We start from the raw sequence: 12,271 nt of genomic DNA on the forward strand, positions 1-12,271 counted from the left end.
ACTGTAGGAGGGCAAACAGGAATAAAAAGGGTCTGTGATAGATAACATGTGATAATCTTTAATAAAAGACCCCCTTATTTAACATGCGATAATCTTTAGTAAAAGACTCCCCTTATTTCTTTTCCAGCACCCACCTTTTCAATGCCTAACCACCAGAGTCTGGAATGGCCTATCTATAGAAACATAGAAAATGACAGCAGAAAAGAGCCATAGCCCATCAAGTCTGCCCACTCTAATGACCCCCCCCCCTGACTTTACACCCCTAGAGATCTATCCGTCCACCTATGTCCCTCTCCACAGACAAGAGCCAAATATCCACAGAGCTGACCTATACTTTTATTTTTTCTGGCAGCACAATTTTAAAAAATGTTATAGACCCAATATTGCCAGCAGTTTCGTGCGGTCGAGACCTTCAGGGGATTTGCCCTACCTCCTAAAGGCCCTTAGGGCACTGCTCTGAATGTGATTGGTTGAGCAGGCAATAGGCAGATGCTGCTATGCATATCAGTACTGTCAGGGCCTTCAGGAGGTTGAGAGAAACCCCAACCCGAGAGCCCTGGGTTTTGTCTTTTTGGTTTACTTCACCCAACAAATCAAACTGCATCAAGCAAAAAGTAAGCACAAAAATAAAAAAAGCAGGCCTCTAGAGCTGGGGATTCACTGCACCCCCTGAAAGCCCTCACAGCATGCCACTGATTGCCAGGCATTTGGCTATTGACATAGCTCAGGAGTTTTGGAAAATCACACTCCACCTATTTGCTACTAATCACACAGATGCAGGCCTGACTGCTGAAACAGCACAGACCCTCCTGGGGAGTAAACCACTAAGGAAGGCGAGATTAGGAGAGTTTAAACTCCTTGTTTGGCATGGGGGCCGTCGCATGTCACATGGAAATTGTGAACCATGGCATTATGTGGACCCGCTTTTCTCTCATGAAATTATTTAAACAAGTCTACACTTATTTTAATTGTGACTATATTTAAATGGTACACAAGAAACTCACGGGATGGTCTTTGGTATCTGTGCGTCTTCTGTGTAATAGGCTGTTTACCACCATCCACGCTGTGCACGCCTCAGGAATGGTGGTGCACTTCTTTGTATTGCTCTTTTTCAGTGTGCTGCAAATAGCAACTTGAACTAAGAACTCAGGTTTTCGTTGGCACATAATTGCAGATGGGGCAAAATACAAATAAATATATGTGTGTATCTTAAACCTATATGTTGCCTTTATTTCATTAGCATTCTGTGGACCTAATGAGAGTACAGGGTTTCAGAGCATGCCACAAAGGTTAAATGCACTGTCCTAGTCTCACAAAAAGATTTCAAGCAAAATATTCAGACATTTAACCAGATAATGGACAACTGTTATCTGGATAAGAGGCCCTTTTACTAAAGGGGGTTACGCACGTACCCTCTAATTCTATATATGGTGCTTAAAATTGTACATGCAAATTTGGGCGCATGCCCAATTTGCATGCATAATTTAATTGCCTAATGAGCCAATTCACACCAATAATTGGAATTTACACATGCTTCTTTATAGCCAGTATACTATAAAGATTTACGGATCGGAAAAAGGGACATGGCTGTGGGAGGGGCATGGACAGATCAAAGACATTCATAGAATTTGTATGCCTAGAGGGGCATAATCAAAACTTTGAAATGTCCAAAAAACTATCCTAAGGGCTAGATTCAATAAGCAAACCGATCGTGTACCAATCAGTTTGCGAGCCCCTTACGACCAGATTTCCCTCCTGCAGTATTCACTGACGCCTGTAGTGATCCGATCCTGATCGTTCTATGCAAATTAGTAAAAACCCCATGCAAAATAGCCAAGCGATTGATTCACTAATAATTGCTTGGCTATTTTGAGTCGGGTTTTACCACTGACAAACACGACTGCTGCAGACCTGTCGGTAACTGAGTTACCGTCAGGTCTGCAGGCTTTTTGACGGGCCTGCCTGTCTTTTTTATTCATTTTTTTTCCATGGCACAGATATTTTGCATGTGTTACACAGGCAAAATATCTGCCCCATTAAAAAAAAAAAAATTTAATAATAGACAGGCAAGCCTGTCAAAATGTGCCCATGGAATAAGGGGATGTTCAGGAAGATTCAGATTTAAAAGGATTAAAGCATGGAAGAATGGCAATAGAATTTAACTCTTTGGCTGTTGTTTTGGTTTAATGGGGTTTTAGTTGTTTCTCAGTGCTCCAAAGCTGCCCAAAATAACCAGATGACCACTGGAGAGATTAAGGCATTATTCCCCCAGCAGTCACTGACCCCCTCCCACACCCAGAGATGGGGGGGGAAAACAGCACATTGAGGGCTCAAAGGCTCAGCTGATCATGGCAGAGGAATTACCAACAGCTGAGCTGGTTTCAAGGATTCCTGCTGGCTTAGCTGAGGGAATTCCCCCTGCCAGGATCAGCTGAGCCTTTGAGCCCTACACCCCTCCCCCTGACATCCCTCAACATTCCTGGACCCACCCCCCATCACTCAATGCCACCCGAAATCATGGAATACCCCCCCCAATCACCTGACACCACCAGACAACATAAAACACCCCACCACCATTTAATACCCCCAAAATCATGGAACACCTCTCCACATCACCCAACATCATGGAACACTCCCCCGCCCACATCACCCCCTATACCTTCCAATGCAAAATCGGTAGGAGGGAAGCCCACTCCCTCCTGCCTACAGGGCCGTGTCCTGAAAATGACAGGTCTTCCCTTTCTCAATGCATCTTGGGATACAGTGGGAGGGGCCCAAGGCCCTGATTGGCTCAAAATAATTTTTCATAGGGACATTTTTATTTTTGAAAATTACCATAAAAGATAAACATTCTAAGAACCAAAACTTATAACTAGGTAATTTTCAAAAATAAAAGATAGATGTTTGGCAGCTTTGAAAATGGGCATTTTCTCTCCTGAGTTTGTGGACTTCCTGCCCCAAACCTCCAACCTCAGACTTATACGTCCTATCAAAAATGCCCCTCCATGTGTAGTAGGCATGAGTGAGGGTGGGCCTGGGGTCTTGAAAAACACAACCCAGAGGTTTAACTGTGAAAAAAAACCCAAACAATTTATTCAAGAATGGAAAAGTGGGTGGCTTGTTCCTCTCAAGTTTCCAAGTTTATTAATATATTTGATAAATCGCTTATTAGAATTACTAAGCGGTGTACAAAGTCAAAATATAATATAGTAAAAAGAAACAAAGAATTTAACAATACATTTTCATATAAAACAAACATGAGTCGGGAGGGAAAGAGTAAAAGTTACAATTTTCAATTTATGGTAGAAAGTGGAAAAAAACAAGAGGGTAGGGGTAGTTAAACCACATCATGATTTAAAATCTCACTGGAAATTAAATGTTAAAAACATCTTTAAATAGGTAAGATTTTAAAAGTTTTTTAAAAATTACGACGTCTTTTTCGTTTCTAATATATTGCGGTAGGGCATTCCACCATTGTGGTCCCATCACGGAGAATATGTCAGATCTTCTTGTTCCAATAATTTTTAGAGAGGGGACTGTAAGGAGATTATGGCCAGTTGAACGGAGTGAGCGTTGAGTATTGTAAGGTATAGTGGTGCCTCACACAACGAACTTAATTGGTTCCAGGAGCAAGTTTGTTATGCGAAAAGTTCGTTATGTGAAACGCGTTTTCCCATAACAATACATGTTAAAAAAAATAATTCGTTCTGTAGCATAAAATATGCTAAGATGACATAAAAAAAGATAAATTCTTGATAGTAGAGGGGATATATGTGAAGGGGAGGGGAGACAGGGGTTTTGTTGATCCTTGCTGTGTATTATAATCACCCCCCACATACTCCCCAGTACCTTTTTAATCATCCCCCCTCGGTACCTTTTTTAATTCCTCCCATCTTTCCCAGCCAGTGGCGTACAGGCCAGAAGCGCAGAGATCAGGAGCAATTCCTCTGCACGCCTGTGTGGGCCCATGCCGATCTCCGAATGGCTGCAGTTAGTTCTTGTGAGTCCCGCGAGAGCTGACTGCAGCCATTCAGAGATCAGCGCAGGCCCAGGCAGTAGCACAGAAGGCTTGCTCTTGATCTCTGCGCTTCTGGCTGGGAAATTTGCTAGACCACCAGTTACGAGTGAGCGGGTGAGATTAAAGTTGCAGCAGTGGTGGCTTTTTTAAAAAAATATGTGGCGGCGGGGGGAGGTTTAAAAATATGCGGTGGCGGCAGAGGCTTAAAAATATGCAGCAGCGGCGGCAGGGGGGTTTAAAATATGTAGTGCCACTGCACAGGGAGCCAGGCGGAGAGAGGGCAGTTAAGGATGCAGCTCGGGCGACTTCGTTGTGTGAAACGAAGTTCGTTGTGGGAAGCAAGACCTGAAGTTCGTTGTGCGCAGCGTTCGCTGTGCGAGGCGTCCGTTATGCAAGGCACCACTGTATTAATAGTCTAGATATAAATTGAGGTTCGTTAAAGGCTAAAATTTTAAAGATAAGCAGCATTACTTTGAAGGTGATTCTGTGACCAATTGGAAGCCAGTGGGCGTCTATTAACAATGGTGAAACATGATCGTATTTCCTAGCATTATATATTAATTTAATAGCAGTGTTTTGTATCAGCTGAAGTCTCCTTTTTTCTTTCTGTGTAATGTTAAGGAAAAGTGCGTTAAAATAGTCGAGTCTTGCTATGATTAAAGAATGAATTAGTATCTTGATAGAGTTTGGAGTCAGAAATTTGGCGATTGACCGGATCAAACGTAGTTTAAAAAAACAATTTTTGACAGTGAGCGAAATATGTTCGTGGTAAAGCAGTTTATTGTCAATTATTACTCCAAGAATTTTAATAGAGGAAATTAGATTGAGTGGAGTATTGTTGAGAATGAATGAATTTATCAAGGTTATATCTTTTTTCCATGTAAATAACAGGTCAGGAGAAAATAACTCTTCCATGGCCAGCTCCAGCAGGTCCACAGCATACGCTAATATGTCGTAGTTAATATGTCGTTGGGTCTAACCCCGAATGTCCAAATTGTGACTTGGACACTTTCTGATTATTGCAGAAAAATGTCCAAATCATAAGCTTGCCCTAGTCCCAACCAAACCATGCCTCCATCACGCTCTCTTCAGATTTAGACACACTGCAGACAACCAACATATACTGTAAATCTGTCTAGAAAATGGGTTTCAAAAATAGCAAATTGGAAAGGTTTGTTGAGAAAAATATTCATCTGCCCTTTTATGCCACTGTTTGAACATTTTTCTTTTTCAAAAATGAGCCCCTTAATGATATTTAAAGTCCTTGAGAAAGCCAGCAATTCTGGTGAAATGGGTCCCGTCGGACTGTGGCTGCCTGCAACATTTGAGATAAATACATTTCGAAGATACATTGAACAGTAAATTCAAACGACTATAGTTTTAAGAGAAGACTCAGTGGAGAAGATTTTATAAAAATGTGTGTTAATAGGAAGAAATAATCATAATAAATATAAAAGAAACCGAATAAAAAAGGAAGGGGGAGATTTTTCAGGATCAATGAATGAAACGTGGAACCTTGTCAGACTTGGCTGAGGTTTATTCCCTGTCGCCAAGCAGGTTTCTGAGATCCTTTTCCTCCCCTTTTCCACACCATATGGGCCTGGGTCCCCTTCTCGGCAGTCCACTGCACCGACCACCTGGCTGGACGTGGGTTTTTTGTTTTAAAAAATGGTTTATAAAGATAGATGTATAGCTGAAAAAAATGGCCATGTTAAAAAACACACAAAATAGATGTTTTGCAGTTTTAAAAATGGTCATGTTCGTTACTGGATTTTTGTACATCGTCTGTAAAATGTCCAAACTTAGATTTGGACGTCATATTGAAAATGCCCCTCCACCTATCATATGAAATAATTGTGTTGCCAATTTTATTTACTTTTCTGCGAGCATTTCAGTTTCATCCTGGCCAGATAGACAGTAGTATACCTCCCCTACACACACACATTATACTTTTCCCGGTCAAATGCGAGATGGATCAATATTCAGTTGGCATAGTGATCATATGGGGTTAAGCACTGACATCGGCACTTAGTCAGTATATTTAGTGCCATCTCTTTTTTTTTTTTTTTAATCTTTATTCATTTTTAAAACTCACAATAACTATAACATATAATACAATCATTTTATACTTTAATATCACTTAATATATCATCAAATTCTAACTTGCATCAAATATCCCTCTCTTATACCCAACAATTAATTATAAGCATTAAAAAAAAAATCATAAAATATTCCCACCCCCTACCCCACCCTGGACGTGTATGAACAAAAGGGAATATTTATTCTATGCAGTAATTTCAATCTTTACAGTATCTTGTTAATGGCTCCCAAATAACCTGCTGCATGGAAATTACCCTTTCCATTTTGAATATGTGACATAAAGAGTTCCACCAAAAGCTATAATTCAGCCTATCCCAATTTTTCCAATTACAGTGGTACCTCGGTTTGCGAGTGTTTTGCAAGACGAGCAAAACATTCGCAAAATTGGTGCCTCAGAAACCGAGCGCGCCTTGATTTACGAGCGCCCCCCGCGATCTGGCACCCTCTGCTCACGTCGCACCCCCTCCCCGCCGCGATCCAGCATCCCCCAGGCATCCACCCACCCAATTACATTTCTTACCCCCGTTTGGTACCGGCACTGGCACCAACGCACAGGACATGCCGGTCTTCTCGGAGAGAACGGGAAACCGAAGGCCTTGAGCATGCGCAGATGCTCAAGGCCTAGCGCGAAGGAGGCAGATCTTCGGGCACCGGCACCAGCATGTCCTGTGCCTTGGTGCCGGTGCCAAACGGGAGTAAGAAATGTGATCAGTTGGGTGGGTGGATGCCTGGGGGATGCCTGATCGTGGCAGGGAGGGGGTGCGATGCGAGCGGGGGGGGGGGTCGCCAAATCGAGGGGGGCGAAATGGCGGATCACGCGGGGGGGGGGGGCCTTCATGAGCGGGGGGAGCAATGCCAGTTCGGGGAGGGGGGGAACAGTGCCGCTGGCCTCGGGAGGGGTGGGAACGTATCAAAGCGAGTTTCCATTATTTCCTATAGGGAAACTCGCTTTCATATACGAGTATTTTGGTTTACGAGCATGCTTCTGGAACGAATTATGCTCGTAAACCAAGGTACCACTGTATTCGTAATCTGTTGTATGGCAACCCCTGTCAAAATGAGTAGAAGCTGCTTATTATTAGAGGATATTTGGCTTTTAGCCCCATCTCTATAGATATCTGTACTACACATATGTGTAATGTGGTCACTGGACTAGCATTATCCACCTTGTTCAGACATGTTATTGAGCCTAAACGAAACTGATAATTTATGTGGATAATGGCTAACTGTTGCCATTATCAAGATCATTTTTTTCCTGCCCTTGCTCCTCCCCTAATCTGACTCAAAAATATACAGAGTTTCTGGATGTTTAGCAATTTAAATGGCCTGATATTGTCAAGATTACAGCTATACTGACAAATTACAGCTATACTGACAAATTACAGCTATACTCGCTCGAGGAGCGCAGAGAGAGGGGGGACATGATCGAGACGTTCAAGTATCTTACGGGCCGCATCGAGGCGGAGGAAGATATCTTCTTTTTCAAGGGTCCCACGACAACAAGAGGGCATCCGTTGAAAATCAGGGGCGGGAAACTACGAGGTGATACCAGGAAATTCTTTTTCACTGAAAGAGTGGTTGATCGCTGGAATAGTCTGCCACTACAGGTGATTGAGGCCAGCAGCGTGCCTGATTTTAAGGCAAAATGGGATCGGCACATGGGATCTATTCACAGGGCAAAGGTAGGGGAGGGACATTAAGGTGGGCAGACTGGATGGGCCGTGGGCCCTTATCTGCCGTCTATTTCTATGTTTCTATGTTTCTAAGATGGTTTTTTTTTGTTTTTTTTTTTACAAATGTACAATAAAAGAATTATCCGTTGACCACCTGGCAGTCATGCATAACTTTCTTTGAATATCATCATGGAAATTTCTAGCCATAAGGATTCCACAATATATATTACTTCCTGCAGATCTTTCCTTCTGCTTAACTCGGTGCCTTTCTTAACATTTGCCCTTTCTCCAAGAAATTTGATCTGGCCTGTCATTTCGATACAATTTGTGTCCTGGCGTCATGGTATCGGACTGATTATCCTCTTTCGACCAGGTTTATGCCTACAGTATGTCTTCATTTCATGCCATATGTTCTAATTCTCTAATCTTATTTTTTATACATCTGGCATTTCCATACAGACATTTCACAGTACGGTTTTGGTTGTATTTACAACCTGCCTAGCAACTGACAGAAATAATTTGGAGCATTTCAACTCCATCTGCTCTTTAGATAGAGGCATGTGAACTGCTTTTGCTTTCACTGTCCTAATACAGAGGTTGCAGTAAAGGCAAAAGCAGTTCACATGCCTATACAGTGGTGCCTCGCATAACGGACGCCTCGCACAGCGAACGCTGCGCACAACGAACTTCAGGTCTTGCTTCCCACAACGAACTTCGTTTCACACAACGAAGTCGCCCGAGCTGCATCCTTCCGCGCAGGCACTGCGCTTAACTGCCCTCTCTCCGCCTGGCTCCCTGTGCAGTGGCGGACCGTCGGCTCGCAGGGGCCCGGCGCCTACTGCTGATGCGTTGGGGGGGGCGGAGCTACTCTCGCCGCTTCCCCGATGCTAGAAAAATAACAGCTTTGTTCTCTCTCACCATTGGCAATCTGTTTACATATTGAAAGAAACAGGAAAACAAAAGCTTATCCATTTAGACCATTGTGTAATACTGTAAGTATAAACTAGTACTGTATTATAGACAGAATGATCTGCCCAAGGAAATGGACATTTTCAACCATGCAGGCATTTAAAAAATGAACAGTTAAGTCCCAGTTTTTGCCGCTGAGACTCTGCCCTCTCTCACTGTAAAATTAGACTCTACTTAGTCTGTCTTTAAATTTAAAAAATGTGTGTTGTTTTAAAAAACAATTATGTTTTTAGATGTATCTAAATAAACATAATAACAAAAAATTTATCTTTTTTTATGTCATCTTAGCATATTTTATGCTGCAGAACGAATTATTTTTTTTAACATGTATTGTTATGGGAAAACACGTTTCACATAACGAACTTTTCGCATAACAAACTTGCTCCTGGAACGAATTAAGTTCATTGTGTGAGGCACCACTGTATCTAGAAAGCAGATGGAGTTGAAACGCGTACCCCTATTCTACCTTCTCCCATTTGCCTTTTTAGTTCCAGGGGTCCTGTCTCTCTGTTGCTAGTGATAACATTTCTAAAGCACATAAGTAGGACAGGCCCAACCACTAAATGAACTAGGCCATCCATTGACGACGGCACAATTTGAGGGGAGTGGCACCAGCATGGCAGTCAGCGAATCTGCAAAGGCCCAACACAGCCGGTACAGGGCTTTCAGAATCCATGCCTGCAAGGGATCCTGCAGACTTTGAGCTGGTCATGAAGAAGTCTTTTGTAGACTTGCTCATTGGCGGGCTAGTGCCACCCTGGAGTCAGTAGGGAAGGAGAGCCACTAAACACCTTGGGAGGTGGGAAGGAACAGGGAGATGCTGAACACTGAGGGATGGAAGGGAATGGGAGATGCTGACCACAATGGAGGGAGAAGAGCATCAAAGGAGTTGCTAAACACCTTGGCATGGAGAAGGTAGAGAGGGATGCTTGACTTTTGGGGAACGGAAAATAAGGAAGGAGTGAGATGCTGGACACCTTGAGGAAGAAAAGTAAGGATGGACAGGGATGTTGGGATACCTTAGGGAGGGGAAGAAGAGAAATGCTAGACACCTTGGAGGATATGGAAGGTGAGAGATGCTGGACTATAGAGGGATGGGGAATGGAATAGGAGAAGTTGGAAGGGGGCTTCAAGCTACCCCTTGGTGGAGTGGGTCAGTCAGCTGAAAATCTGCCCAGGATGTCGGATACCTACAGGCTGGCTCTGTGCAAGAGACATTGTTTTCAACAAGATCTGTAAAGGGGATCAGGATGGCTCAAGTGTTCTTCAACCTTTTGACACCTATGGACCGGCTGAAATCAAACAATTATTTTGTGGACTGGCACCAGTCTGCGGACCGGCAGTTGAAGAACACTGGGCTAAGTCATGCCCATCTCCACCCAATCTCCGCCCCCATAATGGTACTAATTGTAACACCATTTTTTCCATTCATTTTTCATATATACACACACAATACAATCGTATTAACAACACATAATGGTTAACCTCACAATTAAAATACACAAAACACATTGTATGCTTTTCAACATTCATTCCTACTAGAAAACAGATAACCCCATACAAATGCAGGACCAAAAACTAAAAGTACTAATATTTACAAACAAACCCTAAGATGCAAGACTGCAAGCAGTACAACCCCAGAGAAAAAGAAACAAATGCATTTCTTCCTGAACAAATTAATCACTAAATAAAAAAATAAAAGTGTTCCCCCTACCATTGTTGTCTCTCTCCCTCCATGCTGTGTCTTGCCTTCTGGCCTGCCCCCCGGTGTTATCTTTGGGCCGCCGGTCCACGGTGCGATCAACGCAACATTTTCGGGCCGGCTCCCTGAGTGCCGCATTGCACAAAGCTGTAGGCAGCGTCCCGCGCCTCATCTGAAAGCCTTCCCTCTGACGTTGCGACGTCTGAGAGGCTTCCGGTTCAGGCACAGGACGCACATAGGAGCCTTTTCCCATGGCTTTGTGCACTGCAGCACTCAGGGAGCCAGCCTGAAGATGCCACATTGATTGCGCCGTGGACCGGCGGCTGAAGAACACTGTCTTCTGCCTGATGGACGTGCTGGCCCTGTGGACCGGCAGAAAATTTCTACGGACCGGCGGTTGAAGAACATTGATATAGAGGAATATAGTGTTTTTAACATCTAGGTATCTGTTCAAATTTGTCTCAGATTGGTTGTGACTGAAAGCACCATCTGAAAGCTGTTTCATTGCCTATGTGAAATGAGTTAGTGGTCTCAAGTGAGCGGCCATAACATTAAATATCTCATCACAATTTGGCAGCAACTGGTACCGTAGTTGGCAGGAACAACAGAGAAGGCAAACATTGCTCCAGTCAAGAAACCTAATTGTTACTTGCATTAGAAGCAATCTTCCAGAGCAGAGTCAAGGGCACGATGCGGAACAGGTCGGAACTGCTACTGTTTGTGCTATGACTGTTCCGTGAATAAATGGAGGTCTTCTTTTGGGTCTAAGGTTGTCAATCTGGCATCTTTCATAAGATCTAAACTCACTAGAAAACAAGCTTAAAAGTAAAAGAGAAGGTCTCATAAATGAAGCAATCTTGGGCGCGAGGAGGGGAGGGGGGAGAGAAGCATTGTAAAATATCAAGCACATTTGTGCTGGAAGAATTAAAAGCCCAGGAGAATTGCACAGCACAAGAGAACAGCAAACAGTCTCCCTATCATACAAAAATATCTATCATATTATTTATTTTTAGCCCTTGAGGATAGCAAACTGTAAAGTGAAACCATGGCTTTCAACATTTCACAATATCACACATTGCTTTGTGAAATAATGTGGCATGTCAGAATAGATTTTGCTGCTCCCCCCCCCCCACTATAATCCACTGTTAATTGCAGGGTTTTGGTTGGTGAATCGCGTCCCTGCCTACTTTGCATGCCGTTGCCCTCATATGCATGCGTGGATCAGAGAATGGTTGGCAGAGAGGTAAGTGACTCAGGCCGGAGGGAAATCAGGTCGCAAAGGGGTCACAAACCAATTGGTACACAATCGGTTTGCTTTGTGAATCTAGCCCCCAAAGAGAGAGAAGGGGGGTGGTCCAGAGTCCAGAGAAAGAGAGGATTTTAACATCCCATATTTATAAGTTTGAAACTTTGATCTAAAAATAGAATCTATTGATGTTAAGTACCCCTATCTTTTGGGTGTCAGGTCAAAAGCGCGCCGGGACAAAGGTGCGCGCAGACAATTGAGCGCAGTGCGAAGGTGCACGCCGCAGAAAATTACTGTTTTTAGAGCTCCGACGGGGGGGGGGGCGTGGGGGGAACCCCCCACTTTACTTAATAGAGATCGCGCCGCATTGTGGGGGCGTTGTGGGGGGTTGTAACCCCCCACATTTTACTGAAAACTTCACTTTTTCTCTGTTTTTAGGGAAAAAGTTAAGGTTACAGTAAAATGTGGGGGGTTACAACCCCCCAAACCCCCCACAACGCCAGCGCGATCTCTATTAAGTAAACTGGGGGGGGCTCCCCAACAAAACCCCCCGTCGGAGCCCG

The sequence above is a fragment of the Geotrypetes seraphini genome, chromosome 6, assembly GCF_902459505.1.
Source record: "Geotrypetes seraphini chromosome 6, aGeoSer1.1, whole genome shotgun sequence".
NCBI classification, from domain to species: domain Eukaryota; kingdom Metazoa; phylum Chordata; class Amphibia; order Gymnophiona; family Dermophiidae; genus Geotrypetes; species Geotrypetes seraphini.